Below are 14,434 nucleotides of genomic sequence, written 5' to 3' on the forward strand. Positions count from 1 at the left end.
CATTTGTTCAATCCTAAACCATAATTATTTTAAAGCGCCTATTCACCCCCACCCTCTAGGCGACATCCACGATCTTTCACTCAGCAAGAACACTTGGTGCATACTGAATCATTTTGTATCTTGTTAATATTTTCATGTGACCTTGGTAAGAACACTGCTTGTTGTTTTCATACTTACCTATTAGTATTCTATCAATATATGTTGTGGGATATGGCTATTGCGAAGATGGCGATGTGTGGCGCCGTGTGTTGCTTTTCTGACATTAGGCCTTTTATAAAGGTTCTTTAGGTGGATCTGACGGTGCAATTGGTAGTCCATACAACCATCATACGAGCGGTGATGGTCGTATGGAATGCCATCTTTTGTGATGGTCCGGGAGCGTGTTTGAGGAAAAAACAAGCATACGACAAGTATCAAGTTCATCTATTTCGGCGTTGTTATGCTAAAGCGCTAATATTTCTGCATTACGCTCACTTTCCATATTGTGATGTGTGTTCTTTTCTATATTGTGATGTAGAAACACCGGTTGCAGGTGCAGAAGTTATTTCACGATTAAAAGGGTTATCAACATTATGCCAACATGAAAGAATTATCTGAGATGATTGAATCATCATACAAGGCAGCCAGTGCTAAATCCAATAATCATCTGACAACAATGCAGACACAATTAACACATGGGGTTGCCTCTGCTATCTGGGATAAGTACCCTAGCATGGTGTGGACACATGTGGAGGTAAGTTCAATTGGCTCTGCTATGTGGTACAATTACCCCGGAAAGCCGTGGGGATAAGTGGGGGAGAGTTTGACCGGAGCACGAGTTTCTCGGACTAATGCAAGCCCACATATAGTTCTGATACATGGTACCAAGTCCAGTTGGGATCGGTACGAGGAGAGCCTACAATACTATAATGAGAACCTGTCATACAAATGCGAGGTGCTACCTATAAAGAGCAAATCACTTGATTTTCATCAACCCGGGGAGAGAGAAGACCAATCGTACTGAGGTAACAAGAAAGATTGTCATCAACTGGGAGAGCAATGACATGGAGAAAGACACCACGGATGACATGCAATCTGTAGTTACTCCGTAGAAAGACACAATGGACAAGGTGCACACCATAGTTATTCTGCCGAAAGGCACCATGGATGGGGCGCATGCCGCAGTGACTCCGCATGAAGTGAACGAGGTGCCTGCTGCAGCCATGGGTGCTAGTTGTCTGGTGGATGTAGCAGGCAAGCCCTGCTTGACTGTAAATAAAACTACCACCGCGTTGGAGAGAATGCGCAGTCGGAGCCTTTCAATGACTGGGATTGGGTAGATGTGGAGAAATTCTAGATGAACCAGATGGAAGGACAGGAGCGGGAGCAACAATGCCTTGAACTAGTGGATCCGCTCCAGGTAGATGGCATTTCACCAGAGGAACTGCTCAAGGAAGACGAAGCCTAGAACCAGGTGCTTCAGTAGGCAAACTCGACAAACATCATCACGAAGCACCCATGTCTGAAGAACCCACCGCTCGAGACGCCCTGGTGTACGATCCCGCGAACTAGTCCGACGTCACTGACAACATGTTTTGGGTCTGGAGACCTAGTTTGAGGGCGATGACTACGCCATGTCGTTCTCGGCCCGACGGAAGAGGGGCAACTAAAGAAGTGCTTTTATCTTAATAATAATAAGACATGTGAGTAGTATAAGCAATAAGGGTTCCTGGGGAGAATCCCTGGAGATATATGGGAGATATGTTGATGCTCGGACATGTTTCCAGTGCTCTGTGGCATTTGGTTAAACCCATTCGTTAATCGGTCGTGTTATGACATATATCAGTTTCTAGACTTTTACATATTATATCTTTCTCGGTGATGCATCAGGACCTGATAATTCTGTATGTTTGTCACTTCTATCTATCTAGGTTTTTTGTTCTTCGAACGAAGGAACACCAGCCTCCCAAGTTCATCACTTGTTCTCTCTCTCTCTCTCTCTCTCTCTCTCTCTCTCTCTCTCTCTCTCTCTCTCTCTCTCTCTCTCTCTCTCCCCGCAAGAGAAAGAACTAACGGTTCTGCCTTTAGGATTCCTTTTGCTAGGCTCCTTTGATTCAACCCAATTCCGCAAGATTTATTTTGGAGGATTTGAGTCCTTAGAACATGTGTAGTTTGTTTGATTTCCATCGCGCGATTCGAATTCATAGAAAATTTCCATAAGGGTTTATTTGCACTCTATTTGGAGGAAAATGTTCATCCACTGGTACAAGTCTTCTATTTTCCTTAGTTTTCAAACATTCGTTGGTATTGAAGTTTTTACATCTTATAGATGACTTGGAATCCTTATGATTTTTTTCTTTGTTTGCTTTGATTTATATGTCATAGTTATGTTAGGATTTTTCTCGAAGGATCCCTTTACACTAGGCTTCTTTGATTCAATCGATTTTCGTAGGATATTTTTGGGAGGATTTGAATCTTAAGAAAAATTTCCTGTCTAATTTCGTTGATTTGCATTGCAGGATTTGAACTCATAGAAAAAATCCATAAGATTTCTTTGCACACTATTTTGTAGGAAAAAAAATCATCTATTGACATAATGCTTCTATTTCTACCAGTGGTTTCCACATGCCCATTGGTAGTGAATTTCTAGATCCTATAAGATTCATGAGTACATGATGTTCTTCGTCAAAAAAAGTGTGATGGCTTCATGTGTTTTTCATGTTCCTGTATTTTAGAAATAATGTAAATCTTGTGCAACTTTGTATCAGATCCAAATGGTATACCTATTATCTTATGGTTTTGTTTTTTCCTTTATTTTCTTATATTTTCTAATATTCTGAATATATTACAAGAAACATTTACATAAAAAATGAAAAATGTTAATCATGCATTTGAAAATGTCAAACATGTATAGAAAATTGTTAATCATGTGTACGGAAAATGTTTGGGACATTTAAAATTGTCACCTGTTTAAAAAAATGTAAGTGACATTTTAAAAATTAACTTTATAATGTAAAAAATCATGTAATTCATAAACAAATGTTTTGTACATTCAAAAAGCTATAACCTACATTTCAAAATTGTTCACGAGTTTGAAAATTTCGTTTGTTACATTTTAAAAAGAATTTGTATACAATGAAAAATGTTTGCATAATATAATATTTTTATAGAATTTAGAAAATGTACATGACATTTTGAAGAAAAATTCCCGTGATTAAAAAAGTGTATGCGACATTTTAAATTTTTTTATACAAGTAGACCAATGTTGTTGTAGGTTAAAAAAGGTTTATTTCCATTAAAAATGTATGTGACATTTTGAAGAAATATTCAGGTGTTTCCGAAAAATGTCAGGAAAATTAAAAAAACTGTTTATACAAAAAATGACCATGTAGTTAGGAAAATGTTTACTACAATTAAAAAAGTACAATGTGTATATGAAAAATGTTACCACTTATTCAAAGAAGTGGTCAAAACATGTATTTTTTAAATTATATCATGTATTTGAAAAATGTCCAACATGTATCATAAAAATGTTAGGCAAATTTGAAACTCGGAGTAGTAACATATAAGGACATTATGCTTTATTCATACTGCTTGAGTAAAAGTGCAATTAGCCATATTCAATCTAATCTTAGTAGTAGCATGAGGACCTAAATTGAGACTATCATAAACAGACTTAGGGATAGTGGAAACACTAGCACCTAGATCACATAAAGCACTGAATTTATTCAAACTAATCCCAATCTCTATAGTAGGATCAAGAGCATCTTCTTGCTTAGCTGACAACTTACTGTACACCTTCTTTCTTTCATCATCTAACTCACGTACCTTGGCTGCAACGTGATCAACAAAGAGATTATATGCCTCATCATTTGTTACATCGGGTAGTGTATGCTTCATCATTATCATCTTCATGAAGTTAGCAACGGTATAAGTGTATTCTGGCACATGGCTTTTATCAAGCTCTTCTGCCTTTCCTTCATCATTTCTCATCATTTTGACATCTTCAATCGGGTTAGGTTTCAGTTTACCTGCAAACTTGGCTAGGATTAAAGTTTGGCTCTCTGCAATGTTAGTCACTTGTGCTTCCATATTCTTTGTTCTTCCATCAAGAATATGCACATCATTTGTTAGTCCAACAATCTTATCGGTCAACTGACCAAGTAAGTTATCATGATTCTTCAGGATATTTTTAAAGGTGTCATTATGATCATTTTGGCTAGCAATAAAAAAACTCAAAGTATCTTCAAGAGTATTTCTATTGCTACTACTAGCTCGATTGAAATTGTTCGGTGCTCCACTATTATTAGGATAAGGTAGTCTAGGAGCATACCTGTTATTTGTCCGGTTGGGATTATAGCTATTGCGAGCAATGAAATTAACATCATTCACTTCTTCATCAGTGATGTCATTGACATTACCTCTTCTTTACCTTTTATGACGGAGATGAGTTCATCAAGTTTATCGGTCAACTCTGTACTCTTTTCTTCAACTACATTGACTCCTTTGGCGTTAGTTCTTTCAACAAGCCATTGGCATGGTTCTCTTGTATATCATGAAGTAGCTTCTTGACATCATCTATGGGCTTACCCATAATAGTTCGTCATGTAGTTGTGTCAAGCATAGTTTTCAACATAGGATTAAACCATTATAAAACAAATGAAGGACCAACCATTCTTCCATTCCATGCTTAGGAAAATACCTTATAGCTTCCTTCATTCGATCCCATGAAAGTGCTAGTGGATCAAGATTTTCCTGCTTAAAACTTGTTATCTGCCAAAAAAGATGCATTATTTTGCAGGTGGGCAAAACTTAGATAAAAACTTCCTGCAACAATCATCCCATGAAGTTATACTGCCTCTAGGTAGAGCTAGAAGCCATTCTTTCACTTTACCCCTAGGGAGAAACAAATAGATGCAACTTCAAAGTGTCAGGATCATAATCTCTAATGTGTGTCATGTTATACAATTCAGTAAAATTATGCAAGTGCACACCGACATCCTTAGAAGCAGAGCCTCCAAATTGGTCCTGTTGAACCATAGAGACTAGGTTCGGTTTTATCTCATACTCAGCAGCAACAACATCAGGTTGTGCTATAGATTCACGCACAAAGTTATTGCTGGGAATAGCAAAACTTCCAAGATTATGAGCCATGGTAACCTTTTTGGGGTTTTCAACTGACAAGACTTGCAACAAAAGGAAAATTACAGAAATAAAAGCTGTAAATAAACTTTAACAAAAACTATAAGCACAAAGACTAGGGACACAAAGTCTCCCTAGCAATGGCATCAGAGAAATGATTGATTACTTATTTTGGTGATCCAGAAATGGAGCAGAAAGGATCCTCACCTTTTTCCATAGTGGTGACCCTGAGTTATCAAACCCACAGGAGAATGATCCCCTTGAAGCTATGGTCCGAAGCAAGCTTTTGTTAAAGAAACAATTCCAGCTTTTGACTGGATCAAAATCAAACAACTGAAGGAAACACTTATAATAAAAATAGGCATGGGTATGAGGTCTTAATGCTTACAACCATATATTTGCGAAGGGACCAAATATGATCTTAATTTGTGCGCTCGAAGTCACCCATCGAGATGTGCTTGTTACAAACCGAAGTGGGGAATGTGTCCAAATTACGGCTTGACCGACATGCGTCCTACATCAAGAGTCAGTTATCCAACCAAAGGCCCTATATGTCTCATGGGATTGCTTCAATAATTAAGATTGTAATAATCAGACAAAAGCGTTGGCCGTTTAATGACTACACCTCCTGAATCCCTAGAGATAGGATCCGTGTTACCGTACTAAACCTTCTTGTCACTGGTGTTCAGAATAACACTTCATGGTCTCCTCGCCCTTAGCCTCCTCGTGACTCATTCCTCATGATCTTGGGTACCTGTAGGGATGATGAATGTGAAAGAAACAAGAGACATCTATGGAACAATTTTAATTCACGCATATCAGACATTAATTCAAAGCACTTCCATTGATCCCTTCAACAAATACATCGATTGCAAGGCCCTTGCCTCAACCCATACCTTACCAAACTACACACACATGGAGATCCGGTCACACAAAGAACACATGATAGAACACATCATGAAGGTAGATAGATTGATAATATTGCTTACAATGAATGTTGTGTGTGTGATACACGATTACAAGTATGATCTAGTGGAGGGAGAAGTATGGTGGAGATGGAGATGGTGGCTATGGATATGGAAATGGCGACGGCTAGGGTTGATGAAGATGGGATGAAGATGACTCTGTTCTTCCTCTATTCACGTCTCTTCTGTTGACATTTTGGCCTCGGCCCCTTTATAAAAATTGTCCAGGTGGACGAGGAGCCTCAGTTTCTATGCCATACTATTGATCATATGCGCGGTCGTGGTCGTATGAAACACCGTCTTTTGCTCTAGCTTGGCTGGTGCGCCTCCACTTGATTTCTTCTATCTCTTCCTTTACGTACTCCTTTCATGTTATCATTTGATTTCGTCCATATTTAGGGAATTTCCTGTAGATACACAATAAAGAGAGGATTTTGTGGAATCCTATGCATTCATTAGTCATTAGTGGGAATATCAGAGCGAATATCTCAGTTTTCATGAAATATATCGGTTTAAACTAAGGGTAGAGGAGTGTAAAAGTAACATGCATTAATATTTTAGTTTACCTAGTTCAGATGTGAACTGTTTGGGTCATTTTATATGAACTATGCGGATTTTTGCCGTTGCAAATGCTAAGTTTGATGTTATTTTGTTAGATCGACATAGTTTGCATGCTTTTATATGAAACAAAGGTAGGGGATTTGGAGTTTGTGGTTGTGTACGGAGGGAAATGGCAATTATCCGAGCACTACCAGCGGACACGCCCCGACGTGCAAGCATGCGTTTGGGGGGGGGGCAAAATTTGTCCATCCTGGTTGTAGATGTTATTAAACACACAAACAATGAAACCATTAACATTTATAGGATGTTTTTGTAGGAGTAACTAGCAAGGACCAATATAGTATATAAACTCCTCCATTTCTGGAAAAAAAAAGAACTTGAATTGTTCCGAGTCAATACCTTGTTAGATGCCCTAAATTGGATTTTGATCACTAACACGCGGTATTCTTTGATATAATGAACAAAAAATTCAATACCCATGTAGAAAAATAAGAAGTGTTCTAAGTAAAAGAAGGGAATGCTCAATCTGGAACAAAACTTTATTATCCAAAAATAGAAGAAATAAAAATGAAACCATAGGAGAAGGGTATACCATTAATAGTTAGACATGGCTTTGTTTTTTTAGGGGAAGACTGGCTTTGTTAGAGTTGTTCTATCAACGGCAACAAAGATCTAGTCAAGTTGTTCATAGGTAAGAAGTGATTGCCATAGTATAAATTTGTTGTAGCCATTCAACAATCATTGCACATCCAATTGATATTTTATTCTAGAATATGCAAAATCTTATGCAACTTTGTATTAGTTACAAATGGTGTGCCTATTATCTTACGGTTTTGTTTTTTCCCTTTATTTTTATTGTTATTTATATCTTGAAATTTTATAAATGTATTACAAAATTACTTTACACAAAAATATGAAAAATGTTAATCCTGCATTTAAAAATGTTAAACGTGCATAGAAAATTTTTATTAATCATATATTACAGGAAATGCTGTGACATTTAAAAAATGAGATGTGTTTAAAAACTGTACATGACATTTTAAAAGTTGTTTATACAATGTAAAGAAATATGTAATTTATAAAAAAGATTTTGTACCTTAAAAAATGTAAGTTATATTTTATAAAATGTTCATGAGTTTCAAAATTTTGTTTGTAACATTTTCAAAGGATGCTCATGCAATGGACAAATGTTTGCATAATGTAAAATATTTTTTATAGAATTTAGAAAATGCACGCGACATTTAGAAAAAAAAATCCCTGATCCAAAAAATGTTCGCTAAATTTAAAAAATGTTTATAATAGAAACAAATGTTAATGCAAGGTATACCTGGACATGGGCAGCCCTGCCCGGACGGCCCGACCCGACCTGGCCCGAAATAGCCCGACCCGGCCAAGCCCGACCTTGTTTGTAGTCTGGGCCTGGGCCTAGATTTTGAGCCCGAAGGCCAGGCCAGGCCGGGCCCAGGCCCGCCATATATAGCGATTTAATGAAGAGGCCCGACATGAGGCCCAACGGGCTTTTATATTGTTGTGCCGGGCTTGGGCCTGATTTTTAGGCCCGATGCCCGGGTCAGGTCAGGCACGGGCCTGATTTTTCTACATCGGGCTTGGTTAGGCCCGGCCTGAACCCCGGCCCGGCCCGAGGGATGGCCAGGTATAATGCAGGTTAACAAAGGTTTATTTCCATTAAAAACGTACATGACATTTTAAAGAAATAATATTCACGTATTTCCAAAAATATATGTGTCATATTGAAAAATTGTTTATGCAAAAAATGACAGTGTAGTTAGAAAAATGTTTATTGCCATTAATAAAAAAGTAAAACATGTATTTAAAAAATGTTACCATGTATTCAAAAAAGTGTTTAAAACATGTAATTTAAAAAATACATCATGTATTGGAAAAATGTCCGACGTGTATCAAAACAATGTTTTACGTGTGCCCTATAAATCTACATTGTGTACCCAAAAAAAGTAGACATGTGTTAGAAAAAGAATATCGATAAAAACCGACAAAAACAGAAACAACAGCAAAGAAAACCAAGAAAGAAACAATGAAAACCAAAGTATGACGACGAAAGAAAAACCAAAAAAACAATGAAAAGAATAAAGAACACTAGAATCTAACAAATGAAAAAAGAAAACAACCAAAGAAACCGATGAAAACCAAAGTATAACGGATACAAAAACTTGAAGAAAACTGTGAAAAATTTAAGAAAAAACAACAAGAAATGAAAAAAGAAAAAAAAACCATAGCAGAGTGAACCAACACAACAACGCTAATGAGTCGGCCCAGTTCGATCGCCCTGAGGCGATACCTAAATAGGACTCAGTACGAGAGGGACATAGCTCTCGCGACGTTGAGGCTTGCCGATTTTTCTTGTTTTGAGAAGGTATTGTTTATTGTTTTGCTCTTCTTTATTTTATGTGTTCTCATTAGTTTTAATAGTTTCACTTTTGTTTTTTCTTATTTTATTTTCTTCCTTCACATTTTAATTCATGAACATTTAAAAAAGGACCTTCGATGCGCTTCTCCGGCTCCCCGCTTCCTTCCCCTCCATTTTTTTTTCTGGCGTGGTAAAAAGACATGCAGGATGTGGGAGTCGAACCCACTACCTATGGTTCAGCATAGCTGTTCGCAACCAACTGTTCTTGCTTAACTTCTGGTTATAATTAGGTTGGGTAATATTTATACCTCCACGATGACGCGGCCATGAGAAGGATAAACCATTTTCTTTCTTTTCTTTTTTATCCTTTTTTTCTTCCCTTTTGTACTGTCTTTTGTTTTATTTTTCTAAGTAGTCAGCTGCTTTGTTAGTACCCCCACCCTCCTCATGCCAAAGCTATCAGGACTGGGGTACATAAGTCATCAGGTGTGCGATGTGTGAGTTATCATACTATTCACACAAAAAGTTACCGAGAGGATGTTTCGACAACTCCCCCCACCCCCGTACCAAAGTTATCGGGATTGGGATCCATAAGTTATCAGGTATACGATGTGTGACTTATCATGATATCAACACAAAAATCTACCGAAGGAATATTTCATCAACTCTCCCCCCTCCTCCCCGCATTTGTTGCCAAAGTTACCAGGATGGGATGCATAAGTTATCAGGTCTGCGATGTGTGAGTATCATGCTATTCACACAAAAGTTCGTCCACCCCCCCCCCCTTCGGTCGCCAAAGTTACCAGGACAGGGGTACATAAGTTATCAGGTCTGCAATGTGTGAGTTATCATGCTATTCGCAGAAAAGTTACCGGGGTATATTTGATCAACTCCCCCCCCCTTCCAGGTCGCTGAAGTTACCAGGACCCCGGTGCATAAGTTATCAGATATGCAATGTGTGAGTTACCATACTATTCATACAAAAAAGTTATCAAGTGCATGTTTACATTAGTTTTTTTGTCAAAAAAAGCTACGACGATATTTGTACATAAGCTATCAGGTTTGTGGTACATATAATTATCAATCTCATTACAAAAGAATTTACCGAGATATGACAAACGAGAAAAGACACTTGTTCAAATTCTATAGGAATGAAACATTTATTTCTCTAGAAAACATTCATCACTACAAAAAAGAGACAAGTGGAGTACAAAGCACGTTGCATCGGCCCTTTAAAAAACTTGGAGCAAATGGTTTTGTCTCCTCATCAAAGGTGTTGTGGTGTTTCTTTCTCGCCCTCATTTACTAAGGTAGAAATACAAATAAGCCGCCAATTTAATAGAGCAAGTACTCAGCTCAGAAGCTCTTTTTGCGCCAGAGCATAAGCGGATCGAGCAGATCAGAAAAGAACGATCGAAGGAAAAAAAATGATCGTACCTGCCTGTCGCTAACCGACAGTCGGCAGGAAAATAGCTTTTCCCTTTAGAAAAACTACGAACATCTTTTAGAATTATGTGAACCTTTTTAAAATTAATGGATATTTATGAAGTTGAGGAACATGATAAAGTGTGTGAACATTTTATAGTAGCCGCATGAATAGCACATATTACATGTCCATTGAATTGGAAGGCAGAACCTCAATTCCTCTTACTCGATGGAACAAAGCCTTTGAAATAATTTCATGAATATATTTTTAACCCATATACAGAAATATGTGCCAACTCTGCTAGCAACTTAAGCACACAAGCAATGAAACCATTAACATTTACAGAAAGCTTTTGTAAGAGTAACTAGCAAGGACCAATATAGTATATAAAGTCCTCCATTTCTGAAAAAAGAACTTGAATTGTTCCAAGACAATGCCTTATTAGATGCCCTATTGGATTTTGATCACTCACACGTGTGATTCTTGGATGAAATGAAAAAACAATTCAATCCCCATGTACAGAATAAGAAGTGTTCTAAACAAAAGAAGGGAGTGCTCAATCTAGAACAAAATTTATTTAGAAAAAGGGGAAAGAAAAACGGAACCATAGGATTAAGGGTGTATCTTGAATTGTTAGATATGGCTTTGTTTTAGTTGTTCTATCAACGACAACAAAGATCGAGTCAAATTGTGCATAAATAAGAAATGATTGACATAGTATAAAATTGTTGTAGCCATTCAACAACCATTCCACATCCAATTGATTATTTTTTCTAGAATACGAAATGTGTTCTTACACATGGTAGCTTCTGTAGACATGTCTCCCTTTAGTTACCAAGTGATGATTGATTGATTTTTTGTAAATCGTGATTTGCACTAAGTGGTAATTGACAACATATTAACATTGTACTTTGGTTGTACAAGGCTCCTCAATAAGTAGACATTAAAAAAATGTTACCATTTGCCTCCCTAATATTGCTTGCTTCCAAGAAATAACACCTCCAAAGATTGAATAAACATAGAAAGTATTACTTTGGCCCATACCTTATGTTTTGATCCTATCAATTTTTTTCTGATATGTGTTACCTTTTGAAGGACCATGATGATTGGTCATGAGTATGCAGTATATGCAATGACAGAGCAGGGATGCCACAGATAGATAGGTAGATATTTTTCATTGTTGGTAGTTTACAGCTCAACCTTCTTAAAGCAATCTAAATTTCTGAATTTTCTACCAATCCAATGTTGTTCTGATTTGACTCAGGTGAGTCCTCTCTTCTATCAACCTCTTGGTTCCCAAGATATTTTCAGTATTTTCACTATCTCACCTTAATTAGTTTTGTGTTTTCTGTGAAAAACATATGTCATGATTTTCCTTAATAAGTGTCGCACTTCGCTTTGTATTGAAAGCTCATTGAACCGGTCAAGGCAACATTCTCTTCAATTGCTTCCATATACATCTTTTTTCACCACACGGCTCTCATGATTGTCTTGCAAGATTTAAGAGGTAAAAACGTATTGAAGAACACGAGTATATGAAAAGAACACAAAACTCCTAGGTTGTTACAAGTGTCACATAATTTTATTTTTATTTTGAGATTATCACCCACTTTATTTAAAACTCCACAACGTCTTCAATACAAATAATGTCTGGGGTGTTCAAAAACCAAACATGATGACCAACAGGAAGTGTGGTTGCTGCCTTTGCTATCTGCTTCATGATTTCTTTCACATCCTTCATATGCAATTTCAACTTTTGAAAGAAAACGTAGCTTCTCCTTGATCTCATCTATTATCATCGCTGAAGGTCCTTGAAAATTGCTCTTCAGATGATTGACAATAGCCTGACAACCAGTGACCACACGTACTCGATGAAGGTTCAAGTCGGCTGCCAACGGGAGTGCTTCAGAACATGCCACAGCTTCCAAAACTTCAGGATCCGAAAGGCCTTCAAAACATAATGCCGACGCCCCTAAATATTTGCCTCTAACATCTCAGCAAATCACCGAGCAGGAACCTGTGACATCATTCCGGGAAAAAGATGCATCTACATTAATTTTCACAAAACCCTCTGGTGGCTTGGTCCACCTTGTTTCTATTATTCTCTTCGTTGTAGTGCTAGCTTGTTTCCCTCATGGTATGAGATCAAGATCTTCCATATACTTGTTCACGAACATCATAGTGGATAGTGGACTCTGGAAAATCTGCTCGCCGTGCCCACTAGATTGCCCAAAGAGTGACTAACGTTAACATCTTTTGCAAATTGTGATTCGTTCATGGATTCTTGAAGAGTTGTAAGCCACAACCTTGCATCATCCAGTTTGCACATTATCATATGTTCAAGCAAGAGCTCATCAACTAGTGCCCACACACACTTCGACACCCTACATTCTATCAATGCATGCTTCCATGAATCAACGACGCCATTGCACATCAAGCACATCTCTCTGCTATGTGTCAGCGCACCAATAATCTATGTGCAGAACGTACAGTGTAGCAGCCTGTCCGTTCATAGTGCCATGCCCAATAATCATCGGTTGCATGCAGACTTAGCGGAATATTAAAATCTGCTTGAGCGTCCATTGGTAGCATGTGCTACTGCACCAACTCTCTGTTCCAGCTACGTCTGGGCGCATCGATAATTTCAACATCAGTCTCTGGAGGATTAGGAAGGCGAGGATGCATAACCCGCAACAGATTGTCCCTCGGCAACCATTGATCATTCCATATGTTCGTCCCTTCTCCATTTGGATTCCCTATGCGACGGATCAGACCCTCAAGTAAATGTCACGTTTGTAAATGTTCCCACTTAAGTTTTTTTTTTGATGGGTATGTTCCCTTAAGTAATGACTAGCAAAAATGCCCGTGCATTGCAACGGAAGAAAAAATATAATAAAAAAAACAACACAAGGCACGAAAATCAGGCTTGAAGGCATATATATTTTTATGTCAAACGTCTACCAAATCCTTATGCACATCAGACAACATTGAATATCAGATGTTTGAGAGTTAATAGCAAATGGTTGACAAGGCAGTTTGATGAATAGACTTTGAGTACAATACAACAACAGAACTTGAGAAACATTGTTTAAATACTCCCATTCTTGGGATTAAGGAGTGGTCAGTACATCTCATGTGCCCCCAACTTCCTTTTGTGTGACGGCTGCCATTATGTACCGAGGTAAGTAACAGGAAATAAGTTCTTCTATCTAAAGCAGGAATGTTTTGATCACATGAGTTGGCAAACCATCCTGTTGGGTAGCAGGATTTCTGACATTAGTAGGTTTTGGAGAATATCATTGCCATTTTATCAAGGCTAGAATCTGAAGCTTGACTGACAAAACATAGCAGAAAACTTGACTAAGTAAATAGATCAACAACTCGTTTGCTGGTAAGTACCCAGATTTTGATCAGATTTTGATATTGACAAAATCTAAACCCCAAGACCAGTGGTACTGACAACAGAGTAAAAAATCTTTAGGGAGAAAGATAAATTGGCTATTTGAAATTCCGTGGCGGAGGTGATGTTTCCCATTCCCCTGCTCCAACATCACCAGATCCACGCATCCCCGAACGGAATGTCGCTGCCGGTTGTCAGCTCTGATTGCCATGGTTCAATCACTCCAACACACAAAAAATGGTGTGGATGTCATCTCCGGCAGCAAGGTTTTTTCTTCTTCTCCCTTCTGACCATTTCACTCCCTCTATAATGACTCAGGGGAGAAAACTCACCAGGAGCTGGTGGCGTCAAAAATTAAGCAGAAGCTACACCCCTGAGACCTCATCATACTGCAACATCAACCATCTAACCATCAGTCAATCACAGTGTAGCAAATGTAGAAACACACCACATTAGCGTGCACACTGATTCCAAATTTGATGCGATTCACATCCAACGATAGTGCTACAGCACCGTCCTGCACGACCGAACAAGCATGGGCTGCTTGAGGGGTTCTGGGAGCACGGCAACGAGCA

General features: G+C 38.1%; 1 pseudogene; it reads left to right on the forward strand.

Moving 5' to 3' along the window:
• The first annotated feature begins 225 nt into the window (after positions 1 to 225).
• LOC119339119 lies at positions 226 to 1,649 on the forward strand (annotated as a pseudogene).
• The last annotated feature ends 12,785 nt before the right edge of the window (positions 1,650 to 14,434 follow it).

This window comes from Triticum dicoccoides, chromosome 7B (genome assembly GCF_002162155.2).
Source record: "Triticum dicoccoides isolate Atlit2015 ecotype Zavitan chromosome 7B, WEW_v2.0, whole genome shotgun sequence".
In the NCBI taxonomy this organism is placed as follows: domain Eukaryota; kingdom Viridiplantae; phylum Streptophyta; class Magnoliopsida; order Poales; family Poaceae; genus Triticum; species Triticum dicoccoides.